Source organism: Balaenoptera ricei, chromosome 16, assembly GCF_028023285.1.
Source record: "Balaenoptera ricei isolate mBalRic1 chromosome 16, mBalRic1.hap2, whole genome shotgun sequence".
Taxonomy (NCBI): domain Eukaryota; kingdom Metazoa; phylum Chordata; class Mammalia; order Artiodactyla; family Balaenopteridae; genus Balaenoptera; species Balaenoptera ricei.
Genome location: NC_082654.1, coordinates 78,477,843 through 78,493,669, shown reverse-complemented (window position 1 = coordinate 78,493,669; position 15,827 = coordinate 78,477,843).

Below are 15,827 nucleotides of genomic sequence, written 5' to 3'. Positions count from 1 at the left end.
AGCAAAAGACCTATATTCTATGATATCACTTATAGGCGTTATCTAATAACTGACACAAATGAACATATTTCCACAGAGAAAGACACTCACAGACTTAGAAAACAAACTATGCTCATCTAAAAGGAAAGGTGGGGGGAATGGATAAATTAAGATTAGTGTTACTATATGTATACAAACACATATTATATATATATCACAAAAAGACCGACCATATAGCAAGGGAGGTGTGCGGAACCCTCTGTAACATTTTACATGGGAAGAGGATCTGTACTTGAATAGACATATATAATGTACAAATGAAGCAGATTGTGTACACCTAGGAGAACCAATATTCGAAGCTTTACCCCAATTAAAAAAAATTTTAACACCAAGAAGAAATAATGAGACATAAACTTATGGGGGTTTTTCCATGCACATTCCAATGTAATTTACAACCTAGGAACACAACTTCCAGAAAGGCTCTGCTGCCCTAGTACCCAGATTTGGGAATGGAGAAATGCTGCCTGCTTGAGGCCACTTCCCACAACATCACCTTTAAACCCATTGCTAAAGGTCACTAAATATTCACCAAACTTGCAGTTCGGGAAATGACACCTGCTCTCTAAAAATTTCTGGGGTGGAAAATTGACCAAAAAATTAAACAGAGGGCAACCTTCCAAGAAGACAATTTCAAGAGTTATATTGTATTCCCAATTGTTTCCTTTTTTTAACAGAAAAGAAAACGGCGGAGAAAAATGATGAGTTTTACGAATTTTCAGAGACATGCAAACCCAAATTACAGAAACCTATCAGCTCACAGCAGCCAGAAGGGCCATTAGCATAAATGCTGCAAACAATAAATGCTGAAGCGATTGTGGAGAAATGCGTACCCTCGATTCTAAGGGGGATGTGGTAAGAGCCACTAATGAAAACACAAAGTAGGTGCTTTGAAAAGGGAAACACGGTGCTACCAGTCAATGAATCACACCCACTGCTGGGCCTATCACCTGAGAAAATGAGAATCAAAAAGTCACAGGCTGGCAATCATGCACTCCAACAATATTTACCATAGCCAACAATTGGAAGCAATGAAAATGTCCATCAACCGAGGAATGCACAAAGTAGAAGTGGTCCACGTACACAGTGGAAAATTACTCCAATAAAAAATAAAAATTAAATTTAAAAATCCAACAAAAGTAAAGAGACATCAGCTTGTGTGGGTTTGTCCAGGCACACTCCACTCTAATTTATAACCGAGAAACACCACAGGCCGCAAGGGCTTTCCCCTAGTTACAAGGGTGGGGAACATAGAACGGCTGCCACCCTATGGCAGTTACCTGCAAAACCAGCTTTAAAGCCTGTGCTAATGGTCATTTCATAGGAAGGAGTAATGCAGGACTGTAAATGAAACCCGCCCTCAAAATGTCTTGAGGGAGGTAATGGCCAAAACATTTCAAAATGTGACACATACTTTAAGAGAACACTTTCAAGAACTAAGAGGTAATCACAGCTTGAAAAATAAAAAGGACTTGCCTTCAAGCTCAATTTCAATGGATTATGAGGCACGTGCGAATTCAACCACAAAGAGGTATCAGATCACACTTGTCAGAATAACCATCAGCAAGAAAACTACAAACAATAAATGCTGAAGGTGTTGTAGAGAAATGCATACCCTCAACCTCAAGGGGGACGTAACTTGGAAAGGGCCACGAAATAGAACAGAATGGAGGTGCATTAAAAAGGTCAACATTGAGCTACCATATGATCCAGCAGGCCCACTCCTCGACCTATAATCTAAGAAGAGAGAATTGGAAAGACACAGGCAGGCAAATCTGCATGGCACAGTATTACAATAGCCAAGATATGGAAGTAACCAAAAAGTCCACCAACAGATGGGTGGACACAGAAGAACTCCTCCATGTACAGATGGAATATTCGCTAGTGAAAAAAATGAAACAATGCCATTTGCAGCACCATAGATGAGTCTAGACGTAATCACGCCACCTGTAGTCAGTGAGAAAGCAAAAGACACATATCCTATCATATCACTTTTTGGAGTTACTTAAAAATTGATACCAATGAAGATATTTCCACAGAGAAAGGCAATCACAGATTCATTAAAAAACTTATGGTTCACCAAATAGAAAGGGATGAGGGTTGGTTACATTACCATATTGGGGTTAACAAAGATATACATACCATGTGAAATATATAACCACCAAAGACGTACGGAAGACCAGGAGAGAGACTACTCAACATTGTGCCATAACCTACATGGGAAAAGGATGCGAGGAAGAATAGATACACGTATATGTGTGAAAGAACCACATCTTGCACACCTAGAGCAAACAAACCATTGTAATCAAATTTGCTGGGATAAAAAATAAAAAGTCAATTACAAATATGAACAAGAAGTAATGAGACATAAACTAAAGGGCTTTTTCCTGGCATATTCCATTCTAATATACAACCTAGAACACCACTTCCATTAAGGCTCTGTTTCCCTAGTAACCAGATTTGGTAAAGGAGAAATGCTGCAGCCTTGTGGCCGTTTCCTGCAAGAGCAGCTTTAAACTCACAGCTAATGGTCACTTAACATTCACAAGGACTCAGGGCTGTAAAAGACACTTGCTCTAAACATTGGTGCTGAAGTAGGGAATGGACAAAAAAATTCAAAACAGGCAAATGTTTCAAGAAGAGATTATGAAGAGTTAAGTTTTCCTCATACTCTTTTTAAAAACAAGGAAAATGGATAAAAGCTCAACCTCAGGGAGTGTTAGACGCATGCAATCTAATCTACAAAAAGTTTCAACTTACACCAGTCGACTGACCATCAGCAAAAAGTCTACAAACAATAAATGCTGACGGGGTTTCAGAGAACTGTGTACCCTCTACCTGCTGGTGAGACGTAAAGGGGTAACAGCCAATAATGAGAAAAGAAAGGAGCTGTGTTTAAAAGTAAAAATGGAGGCACCATTCAATCCAGCAGGCGCATCATTGGACGTCTCACCTGAGAAGACAAGAATCGAGAAGACACAGGCCGCAAAAGCTGCAGTGCAGCCTTATTCACAATAGCCAAGACAGTGAAGCAATCAAAATGTCCAACAACAGGTGAATGGATAAAGAAGAAGTGGTCCATGTACACAATGGAATATTAGCCATGGAAAACAATGAACCATTGCTCTTTGAGGCACCACAAATGAGTCTGGAGGTAATCACGAAACATGAGGTAAGTCGGAAAGCAAAAGACCTATATTCTATGATATCACTTATAGGCGTTATCTAATAACTGACACAAATGAACATATTTCCACAGAGAAAGACACTCACAGACTTAGAAAACAAACTATGCTCATCTAAAAGGAAAGGTGGGGGGAATGGATAAATTAAGATTAGTGTTACTATATGTATACAAACACATATTATATACATATCACAAAAAGACCGACCATATAGCAAGGGAGGTGTGCGGAACCCTCTGTAACATTTTACATGGGAAGAGGATCTGTACTTGAATAGACATATATAATGTACAAATGAAGCAGATTGTGTACACCTAGGAGAACCAATATTCGAAGCTTTACCCCAATTAAAAAAATTTTTAACACCAAGAAGAAATAATGAGACATAAACTTATGGGGGTTTTTCCATGCACATTCCAATGTAATTTACAACCTAGGAACACAACTTCCAGAAAGGCTCTGCTGCCCTAGTACCCAGATTTGGGAATGGAGAAATGCTGCCTGCTTGAGGCCACTTCCCACAACATCACCTTTAAACCCATTGCTAAAGGTCACTAAATATTCACCAAACTTGCAGTTCGGGAAATGACACCTGCTCTCTAAAAATTTCTGGGGTGGAAAATTGACCAAAAAATTAAACAGAGGGCAACCTTCCAAGAAGACAATTTCAAGAGTTATATTGTATTCCCAATTGTTTCCTTTTTTTAACAGAAAAGAAAACGGCGGAGAAAAATGATGAGTTCTACGAATTTTCAGAGACATGCAAACCCAAATTACAGAAACCTATCAGCTCACAGCAGCCAGAAGGGCCATTAGCATAAATGCTGCAAACAATAAATGCTGAAGCGATTGTGGAGAAATGCGTACCCTCGATTCTAAGGGGGACGTGGTAAGAGCCACTAATGAAAACACAAAGTAGGTGCTTTGAAAAGGGAAACACGGTGCTACCAGTCAATGAATCACACCCACTGCTGGGCCTATCACCTGAGAAAATGAGAATCAAAAAGTCACAGGCTGGCAATCATGCACTCCAACAATATTTACCATAGCCAACAATTGGAAGCAATGAAAATGTCCATCAACCGAGGAATGCACAAAGTAGAAGTGGTCCACGTACACAGTGGAAAATTACTCCAATAAAAAATAAAAATTAAATTTAAAAATCCAACAAAAGTAAAGAGACATCAGCTTGTGTGGGTTTGTCCAGGCACACTCCACTCTAATTTATAACCGAGAAACACCACAGGCCGCAAGGGCTTTCCCCTAGTTACAAGGGTGGGGAACATAGAACGGCTGCCACCCTATGGCAGTTACCTGCAAAACCAGCTTTAAAGCCTGTGCTAATGGTCATTTCATAGGAAGGAGTAATGCAGGACTGTAAATGAAACCCGCCCTCAAAATGTCTTGAGGGAGGTAATGGCCAAAACATTTCAAAATGTGACACATACTTTAAGAGAACACTTTCAAGAACTAAGAGGTAATCACAGCTTGAAAAATAAAAAGGACTTGCCTTCAAGCTCAATTTCAATGGATTATGAGGCACGTGCGAATTCAACCACAAAGAGGTATCAGATCACACTTGTCAGAATAACCATCAGCAAGAAAACTACAAACAATAAATGCTGAAGGTGTTGTAGAGAAATGCATACCCTCAACCTCAAGGGGGACGTAACTTGGAAAGGGCCACGAAATAGAACAGAATGGAGGTGCATTAAAAAGGTCAACATTGAGCTACCATATGATCCAGCAGGCCCACTCCTCGACCTATAATCTAAGAAGAGAGAATTGGAAAGACACAGGCAGGCAAATCTGCATGGCACAGTATTACAATAGCCAAGATATGGAAGTAACCAAAAAGTCCACCAACAGATGGGTGGACACAGAAGAACTCCTCCATGTACAGATGGAATATTCGCTAGTGAAAAAAATGAAACAATGCCATTTGCAGCACCATAGATGAGTCTAGACGTAATCACGCCACCTGTAGTCAGTGAGAAAGCAAAAGACACATATCCTATCATATCACTTTTTGGAGTTACTTAAAAATTGATACCAATGAAGATATTTCCACAGAGAAAGGCAATCACAGATTCATTAAAAAACTTATGGTTCACCAAATAGAAAGGGATGAGGGTTGGTTACATTACCATATTGGGGTTAACAAAGATATACATACCATGTGAAATATATAACCACCAAAGACGTACGGAAGACCAGGAGAGAGACTACTCAACATTGTGCCATAACCTACATGGGAAAAGGATGCGAGGAAGAATAGATACACGTATATGTGTGAAAGAACCACATCTTGCACACCTAGAGCAAACAAACCATTGTAATCAAATTTGCTGGGATAAAAAATAAAAAGTCAATTACAAATATGAACAAGAAGTAATGAGACATAAACTAAAGGGCTTTTTCCTGGCATATTCCATTCTAATATACAACCTAGAACACCACTTCCATTAAGGCTCTGTTTCCCTAGTAACCAGATTTGGTAAAGGAGAAATGCTGCAGCCTTGTGGCCGTTTCCTGCAAGAGCAGCTTTAAACTCACAGCTAATGGTCACTTAACATTCACAAGGACTCAGGGCTGTAAAAGACACTTGCTCTAAACATTGGTGCTGAAGTAGGGAATGGACAAAAAAATTCAAAACAGGCAAATGTTTCAAGAAGAGATTATGAAGAGTTAAGTTTTCCTCACACTCTTTTTAAAAACAAGGAAAATGGATAAAAGCTCAACCTCAGGGAGTGTTAGACGCATGCAATCTAATCTACAAAAAGTTTCAACTTACACCAGTCGACTGACCATCAGCAAAAAGTCTACAAACAATAAATGCTGACGGGGTTTCAGAGAACTGTGTACCCTCTACCTGCTGGTGAGACGTAAAGGGATAACAGCCAATAATGAGAAAAGAAAGGAGCTGTGTTTAAAAGTAAAAATGGAGGCACCATTCAATCCAGCAGGCGCATCATTGGACGTCTCACCTGAGAAGACAAGAATCGAGAAGACACAGGCCGCAAAAGCTGCAGTGCAGCCTTATTCACAATAGCCAAGACAGTGAAGCAATCAAAATGTCCAACAACAGGTGAATGGATAAAGAAGAAGTGGTCCATGTACACAATGGAATATTAGCCATGGAAAACAATGAACCATTGCTCTTTGAGGCACCACAAATGAGTCTGGAAATAATCACGAAACATGAGGTAAGTCGGAAAGCAAAAGACCTATATTCTATGATATCACTTATAGGCGTTATCTAATAACTGACACAAATGAACATATTTCCACAGAGAAAGACACTCACAGACTTAGAAAACAAACTATGCTCATCTAAAAGGAAAGGTGGGGGGAATGGATAAATTAAGATTAGTGTTACTATATGTATACAAACACATATTATATACATATCACAAAAAGACCGACCATATAGCAAGGGAGGTGTGCGGAACCCTCTGTAACATTTTACATGGGAAGAGGATCTGTACTTGAATAGACATATATAATGTACAAATGAAGCAGATTGTGTACACCTAGGAGAACCAATATTCGAAGCTTTACCCCAATTAAAAAAATTTTTAACACCAAGAAGAAATAATGAGACATAAACTTATGGGGGTTTTTCCATGCACATTCCAATGTAATTTACAACCTAGGAACACAACTTCCAGAAAGGCTCTGCTGCCCTAGTACCCAGATTTGGGAATGGAGAAATGCTGCCTGCTTGAGGCCACTTCCCACAACATCACCTTTAAACCCATTGCTAAAGGTCACTAAATATTCACCAAACTTGCAGTTCGGGAAATGACACCTGCTCTCTAAAAATTTCTGGGGTGGAAAATTGACCAAAAAATTAAACAGAGGGCAACCTTCCAAGAAGACAATTTCAAGAGTTATATTGTATTCCCAATTGTTTCCTTTTTTTAACAGAAAAGAAAACGGCGGAGAAAAATGATGAGTTCTACGAATTTTCAGAGACATGCAAACCCAAATTACAGAAACCTATCAGCTCACAGCAGCCAGAAGGGCCATTAGCATAAATGCTGCAAACAATAAATGCTGAAGCGATTGTGGAGAAATGCGTACCCTCGATTCTAAGGGGGACGTGGTAAGAGCCACTAATGAAAACACAAAGTAGGTGCTTTGAAAAGGGAAACACGGTGCTACCAGTCAATGAATCACACCCACTGCTGGGCCTATCACCTGAGAAAATGAGAATCAAAAAGTCACAGGCTGGCAATCATGCACTCCAACAATATTTACCATAGCCAACAATTGGAAGCAATGAAAATGTCCATCAACCGAGGAATGCACAAAGTAGAAGTGGTCCACGTACACAGTGGAAAATTACTCCAATAAAAAATAAAAATTAAATTTAAAAATCCAACAAAAGTAAAGAGACATCAGCTTGTGTGGGTTTGTCCAGGCACACTCCACTCTAATTTATAACCGAGAAACACCACAGGCCGCAAGGGCTTTCCCCTAGTTACAAGGGTGGGGAACATAGAACGGCTGCCACCCTATGGCAGTTACCTGCAAAACCAGCTTTAAAGCCTGTGCTAATGGTCATTTCATAGGAAGGAGTAATGCAGGACTGTAAATGAAACCCGCCCTCAAAATGTCTTGAGGGAGGTAATGGCCAAAACATTTCAAAATGTGACACATACTTTAAGAGAACACTTTCAAGAACTAAGAGGTAATCACAGCTTGAAAAATAAAAAGGACTTGCCTTCAAGCTCAATTTCAATGGATTATGAGGCACGTGCGAATTCAACCACAAAGAGGTATCAGATCACACTTGTCAGAATAACCATCAGCAAGAAAACTACAAACAATAAATGCTGAAGGTGTTGTAGAGAAATGCATACCCTCAACCTCAAGGGGGACGTAACTTGGAAAGGGCCACGAAATAGAACAGAATGGAGGTGCATTAAAAAGGTCAACATTGAGCTACCATATGATCCAGCAGGCCCACTCCTCGACCTATAATCTAAGAAGAGAGAATTGGAAAGACACAGGCAGGCAAATCTGCATGGCACAGTATTACAATAGCCAAGATATGGAAGTAACCAAAAAGTCCACCAACAGATGGGTGGACACAGAAGAACTCCTCCATGTACAGATGGAATATTCGCTAGTGAAAAAAATGAAACAATGCCATTTGCAGCACCATAGATGAGTCTAGACGTAATCACGCCACCTGTAGTCAGTGAGAAAGCAAAAGACACATATCCTATCATATCACTTTTTGGAGTTACTTAAAAATTGATACCAATGAAGATATTTCCACAGAGAAAGGCAATCACAGATTCATTAAAAAACTTATGGTTCACCAAATAGAAAGGGATGAGGGTTGGTTACATTACCATATTGGGGTTAACAAAGATATACATACCATGTGAAATATATAACCACCAAAGACGTACGGAAGACCAGGAGAGAGACTACTCAACATTGTGCCATAACCTACATGGGAAAAGGATGCGAGGAAGAATAGATACACGTATATGTGTGAAAGAACCACATCTTGCACACCTAGAGCAAACAAACCATTGTAATCAAATTTGCTGGGATAAAAAATAAAAAGTCAATTACAAATATGAACAAGAAGTAATGAGACATAAACTAAAGGGCTTTTTCCTGGCATATTCCATTCTAATATACAACCTAGAACACCACTTCCATTAAGGCTCTGTTTCCCTAGTAACCAGATTTGGTAAAGGAGAAATGCTGCAGCCTTGTGGCCGTTTCCTGCAAGAGCAGCTTTAAACTCACAGCTAATGGTCACTTAACATTCACAAGGACTCAGGGCTGTAAAAGACACTTGCTCTAAACATTGGTGCTGAAGTAGGGAATGGACAAAAAAATTCAAAACAGGCAAATGTTTCAAGAAGAGATTATGAAGAGTTAAGTTTTCCTCACACTCTTTTTAAAAACAAGGAAAATGGATAAAAGCTCAACCTCAGGGAGTGTTAGACGCATGCAATCTAATCTACAAAAAGTTTCAACTTACACCAGTCGACTGACCATCAGCAAAAAGTCTACAAACAATAAATGCTGACGGGGTTTCAGAGAACTGTGTACCCTCTACCTGCTGGTGAGACGTAAAGGGATAACAGCCAATAATGAGAAAAGAAAGGAGCTGTGTTTAAAAGTAAAAATGGAGGCACCATTCAATCCAGCAGGCGCATCATTGGACGTCTCACCTGAGAAGACAAGAATCGAGAAGACACAGGCCGCAAAAGCTGCAGTGCAGCCTTATTCACAATAGCCAAGACAGTGAAGCAATCAAAATGTCCAACAACAGGTGAATGGATAAAGAAGAAGTGGTCCATGTACACAATGGAATATTAGCCATGGAAAACAATGAACCATTGCTCTTTGAGGCACCACAAATGAGTCTGGAAATAATCACGAAACATGAGGTAAGTCGGAAAGCAAAAGACCTATATTCTATGATATCACTTATAGGCGTTATCTAATAACTGACACAAATGAACATATTTCCACAGAGAAAGACACTCACAGACTTAGAAAACAAACTATGCTCATCTAAAAGGAAAGGTGGGGGGAATGGATAAATTAAGATTAGTGTTACTATATGTATACAAACACATATTATATATATATCACAAAAAGACCGACCATATAGCAAGGGAGGTGTGCGGAACCCTCTGTAACATTTTACATGGGAAGAGGATCTGTACTTGAATAGACATATATAATGTACAAATGAAGCAGATTGTGTACACCTAGGAGAACCAATATTCGAAGCTTTACCCCAATTAAAAAAAATTTTAACACCAAGAAGAAATAATGAGACATAAACTTATGGGGGTTTTTCCATGCACATTCCAATGTAATTTACAACCTAGGAACACAACTTCCAGAAAGGCTCTGCTGCCCTAGTACCCAGATTTGGGAATGGAGAAATGCTGCCTGCTTGAGGCCACTTCCCACAACATCACCTTTAAACCCATTGCTAAAGGTCACTAAATATTCACCAAACTTGCAGTTCGGGAAATGACACCTGCTCTCTAAAAATTTCTGGGGTGGAAAATTGACCAAAAAATTAAACAGAGGGCAACCTTCCAAGAAGACAATTTCAAGAGTTATATTGTATTCCCAATTGTTTCCTTTTTTTAACAGAAAAGAAAACGGCGGAGAAAAATGATGAGTTTTACGAATTTTCAGAGACATGCAAACCCAAATTACAGAAACCTATCAGCTCACAGCAGCCAGAAGGGCCATTAGCATAAATGCTGCAAACAATAAATGCTGAAGCGATTGTGGAGAAATGCGTACCCTCGATTCTAAGGGGGACGTGGTAAGAGCCACTAATGAAAACACAAAGTAGGTGCTTTGAAAAGGGAAACACGGTGCTACCAGTCAATGAATCACACCCACTGCTGGGCCTATCACCTGAGAAAATGAGAATCAAAAAGTCACAGGCTGGCAATCATGCACTCCAACAATATTTACCATAGCCAACAATTGGAAGCAATGAAAATGTCCATCAACCGAGGAATGCACAAAGTAGAAGTGGTCCACGTACACAGTGGAAAATTACTCCAATAAAAAATAAAAATTAAATTTAAAAATCCAACAAAAGTAAAGAGACATCAGCTTGTGTGGGTTTGTCCAGGCACACTCCACTCTAATTTATAACCGAGAAACACCACAGGCCGCAAGGGCTTTCCCCTAGTTACAAGGGTGGGGAACATAGAACGGCTGCCACCCTATGGCAGTTACCTGCAAAACCAGCTTTAAAGCCTGTGCTAATGGTCATTTCATAGGAAGGAGTAATGCAGGACTGTAAATGAAACCCGCCCTCAAAATGTCTTGAGGGAGGTAATGGCCAAAACATTTCAAAATGTGACACATACTTTAAGAGAACACTTTCAAGAACTAAGAGGTAATCACAGCTTGAAAAATAAAAAGGACTTGCCTTCAAGCTCAATTTCAATGGATTATGAGGCACGTGCGAATTCAACCACAAAGAGGTATCAGATCACACTTGTCAGAATAACCATCAGCAAGAAAACTACAAACAATAAATGCTGAAGGTGTTGTAGAGAAATGCATACCCTCAACCTCAAGGGGGACGTAACTTGGAAAGGGCCACGAAATAGAACAGAATGGAGGTGCATTAAAAAGGTCAACATTGAGCTACCATATGATCCAGCAGGCCCACTCCTCGACCTATAATCTAAGAAGAGAGAATTGGAAAGACACAGGCAGGCAAATCTGCATGGCACAGTATTACAATAGCCAAGATATGGAAGTAACCAAAAAGTCCACCAACAGATGGGTGGACACAGAAGAACTCCTCCATGTACAGATGGAATATTCGCTAGTGAAAAAAATGAAACAATGCCATTTGCAGCACCATAGATGAGTCTAGACGTAATCACGCCACCTGTAGTCAGTGAGAAAGCAAAAGACACATATCCTATCATATCACTTTTTGGAGTTACTTAAAAATTGATACCAATGAAGATATTTCCACAGAGAAAGGCAATCACAGATTCATTAAAAAACTTATGGTTCACCAAATAGAAAGGGATGAGGGTTGGTTACATTACCATATTGGGGTTAACAAAGATATACATACCATGTGAAATATATAACCACCAAAGACGTACGGAAGACCAGGAGAGAGACTACTCAACATTGTGCCATAACCTACATGGGAAAAGGATGCGAGGAAGAATAGATACACGTATATGTGTGAAAGAACCACATCTTGCACACCTAGAGCAAACAAACCATTGTAATCAAATTTGCTGGGATAAAAAATAAAAAGTCAATTACAAATATGAACAAGAAGTAATGAGACATAAACTAAAGGGCTTTTTCCTGGCATATTCCATTCTAATATACAACCTAGAACACCACTTCCATTAAGGCTCTGTTTCCCTAGTAACCAGATTTGGTAAAGGAGAAATGCTGCAGCCTTGTGGCCGTTTCCTGCAAGAGCAGCTTTAAACTCACAGCTAATGGTCACTTAACATTCACAAGGACTCAGGGCTGTAAAAGACACTTGCTCTAAACATTGGTGCTGAAGTAGGGAATGGACAAAAAAATTCAAAACAGGCAAATGTTTCAAGAAGAGATTATGAAGAGTTAAGTTTTCCTCACACTCTTTTTAAAAACAAGGAAAATGGATAAAAGCTCAACCTCAGGGAGTGTTAGACGCATGCAATCTAATCTACAAAAAGTTTCAACTTACACCAGTCGACTGACCATCAGCAAAAAGTCTACAAACAATAAATGCTGACGGGGTTTCAGAGAACTGTGTACCCTCTACCTGCTGGTGAGACGTAAAGGGGTAACAGCCAATAATGAGAAAAGAAAGGAGCTGTGTTTAAAAGTAAAAATGGAGGCACCATTCAATCCAGCAGGCGCATCATTGGACGTCTCACCTGAGAAGACAAGAATCGAGAAGACACAGGCCGCAAAAGCTGCAGTGCAGCCTTATTCACAATAGCCAAGACAGTGAAGCAATCAAAATGTCCAACAACAGGTGAATGGATAAAGAAGAAGTGGTCCATGTACACAATGGAATATTAGCCATGGAAAACAATGAACCATTGCTCTTTGAGGCACCACAAATGAGTCTGGAGGTAATCACGAAACATGAGGTAAGTCGGAAAGCAAAAGACCTATATTCTATGATATCACTTATAGGCGTTATCTAATAACTGACACAAATGAACATATTTCCACAGAGAAAGACACTCACAGACTTAGAAAACAAACTATGCTCATCTAAAAGGAAAGGTGGGGGGAATGGATAAATTAAGATTAGTGTTACTATATGTATACAAACACATATTATATATATATATCACAAAAAGACCGACCATATAGCAAGGGAGGTGTGCGGAACCCTCTGTAACATTTTACATGGGAAGAGGATCTGTACTTGAATAGACATATATAATGTACAAATGAAGCAGATTGTGTACACCTAGGAGAACCAATATTCGAAGCTTTACCCCAATTAAAAAAATTTTTAACACCAAGAAGAAATAATGAGACATAAACTTATGGGGGTTTTTCCATGCACATTCCAATGTAATTTACAACCTAGGAACACAACTTCCAGAAAGGCTCTGCTGCCCTAGTACCCAGATTTGGGAATGGAGAAATGCTGCCTGCTTGAGGCCACTTCCCACAACATCACCTTTAAACCCATTGCTAAAGGTCACTAAATATTCACCAAACTTGCAGTTCGGGAAATGACACCTGCTCTCTAAAAATTTCTGGGGTGGAAAATTGACCAAAAAATTAAACAGAGGGCAACCTTCCAAGAAGACAATTTCAAGAGTTATATTGTATTCCCAATTGTTTCCTTTTTTTAACAGAAAAGAAAACGGCGGAGAAAAATGATGAGTTCTACGAATTTTCAGAGACATGCAAACCCAAATTACAGAAACCTATCAGCTCACAGCAGCCAGAAGGGCCATTAGCATAAATGCTGCAAACAATAAATGCTGAAGCGATTGTGGAGAAATGCGTACCCTCGATTCTAAGGGGGACGTGGTAAGAGCCACTAATGAAAACACAAAGTAGGTGCTTTGAAAAGGGAAACACGGTGCTACCAGTCAATGAATCACACCCACTGCTGGGCCTATCACCTGAGAAAATGAGAATCAAAAAGTCACAGGCTGGCAATCATGCACTCCAACAATATTTACCATAGCCAACAATTGGAAGCAATGAAAATGTCCATCAACCGAGGAATGCACAAAGTAGAAGTGGTCCACGTACACAGTGGAAAATTACTCCAATAAAAAATAAAAATTAAATTTAAAAATCCAACAAAAGTAAAGAGACATCAGCTTGTGTGGGTTTGTCCAGGCACACTCCACTCTAATTTATAACCGAGAAACACCACAGGCCGCAAGGGCTTTCCCCTAGTTACAAGGGTGGGGAACATAGAACGGCTGCCACCCTATGGCAGTTACCTGCAAAACCAGCTTTAAAGCCTGTGCTAATGGTCATTTCATAGGAAGGAGTAATGCAGGACTGTAAATGAAACCCGCCCTCAAAATGTCTTGAGGGAGGTAATGGCCAAAACATTTCAAAATGTGACACATACTTTAAGAGAACACTTTCAAGAACTAAGAGGTAATCACAGCTTGAAAAATAAAAAGGACTTGCCTTCAAGCTCAATTTCAATGGATTATGAGGCACGTGCGAATTCAACCACAAAGAGGTATCAGATCACACTTGTCAGAATAACCATCAGCAAGAAAACTACAAACAATAAATGCTGAAGGTGTTGTAGAGAAATGCATACCCTCAACCTCAAGGGGGACGTAACTTGGAAAGGGCCACGAAATAGAACAGAATGGAGGTGCATTAAAAAGGTCAACATTGAGCTACCATATGATCCAGCAGGCCCACTCCTCGACCTATAATCTAAGAAGAGAGAATTGGAAAGACACAGGCAGGCAAATCTGCATGGCACAGTATTACAATAGCCAAGATATGGAAGTAACCAAAAAGTCCACCAACAGATGGGTGGACACAGAAGAACTCCTCCATGTACAGATGGAATATTCGCTAGTGAAAAAAATGAAACAATGCCATTTGCAGCACCATAGATGAGTCTAGACGTAATCACGCCACCTGTAGTCAGTGAGAAAGCAAAAGACACATATCCTATCATATCACTTTTTGGAGTTACTTAAAAATTGATACCAATGAAGATATTTCCACAGAGAAAGGCAATCACAGATTCATTAAAAAACTTATGGTTCACCAAATAGAAAGGGATGAGGGTTGGTTACATTACCATATTGGGGTTAACAAAGATATACATACCATGTGAAATATATAACCACCAAAGACGTACGGAAGACCAGGAGAGAGACTACTCAACATTGTGCCATAACCTACATGGGAAAAGGATGCGAGGAAGAATAGATACACGTATATGTGTGAAAGAACCACATCTTGCACACCTAGAGCAAACAAACCATTGTAATCAAATTTGCTGGGATAAAAAATAAAAAGTCAATTACAAATATGAACAAGAAGTAATGAGACATAAACTAAAGGGCTTTTTCCTGGCATATTCCATTCTAATATACAACCTAGAACACCACTTCCATTAAGGCTCTGTTTCCCTAGTAACCAGATTTGGTAAAGGAGAAATGCTGCAGCCTTGTGGCCGTTTCCTGCAAGAGCAGCTTTAAACTCACAGCTAATGGTCACTTAACATTCACAAGGACTCAGGGCTGTAAAAGACACTTGCTCTAAACATTGGTGCTGAAGTAGGGAATGGACAAAAAAATTCAAAACAGGCAAATGTTTCAAGAAGAGATTATGAAGAGTTAAGTTTTCCTCACACTCTTTTTAAAAACAAGGAAAATGGATAAAAGCTCAACCTCAGGGAGTGTTAGACGCATGCAATCTAATCTACAAAAAGTTTCAACTTACACCAGTCGACTGACCATCAGCAAAAAGTCTACAAACAATAAATGCTGACGGGGTTTCAGAGAACTGTGTACCCTCTACCTGCTGGTGAGACGTAAAGGGGTAACAGCCAATAATGAGAAAAGAAAGGAGCTGTGTTTAAAAGTAAAAATGGAG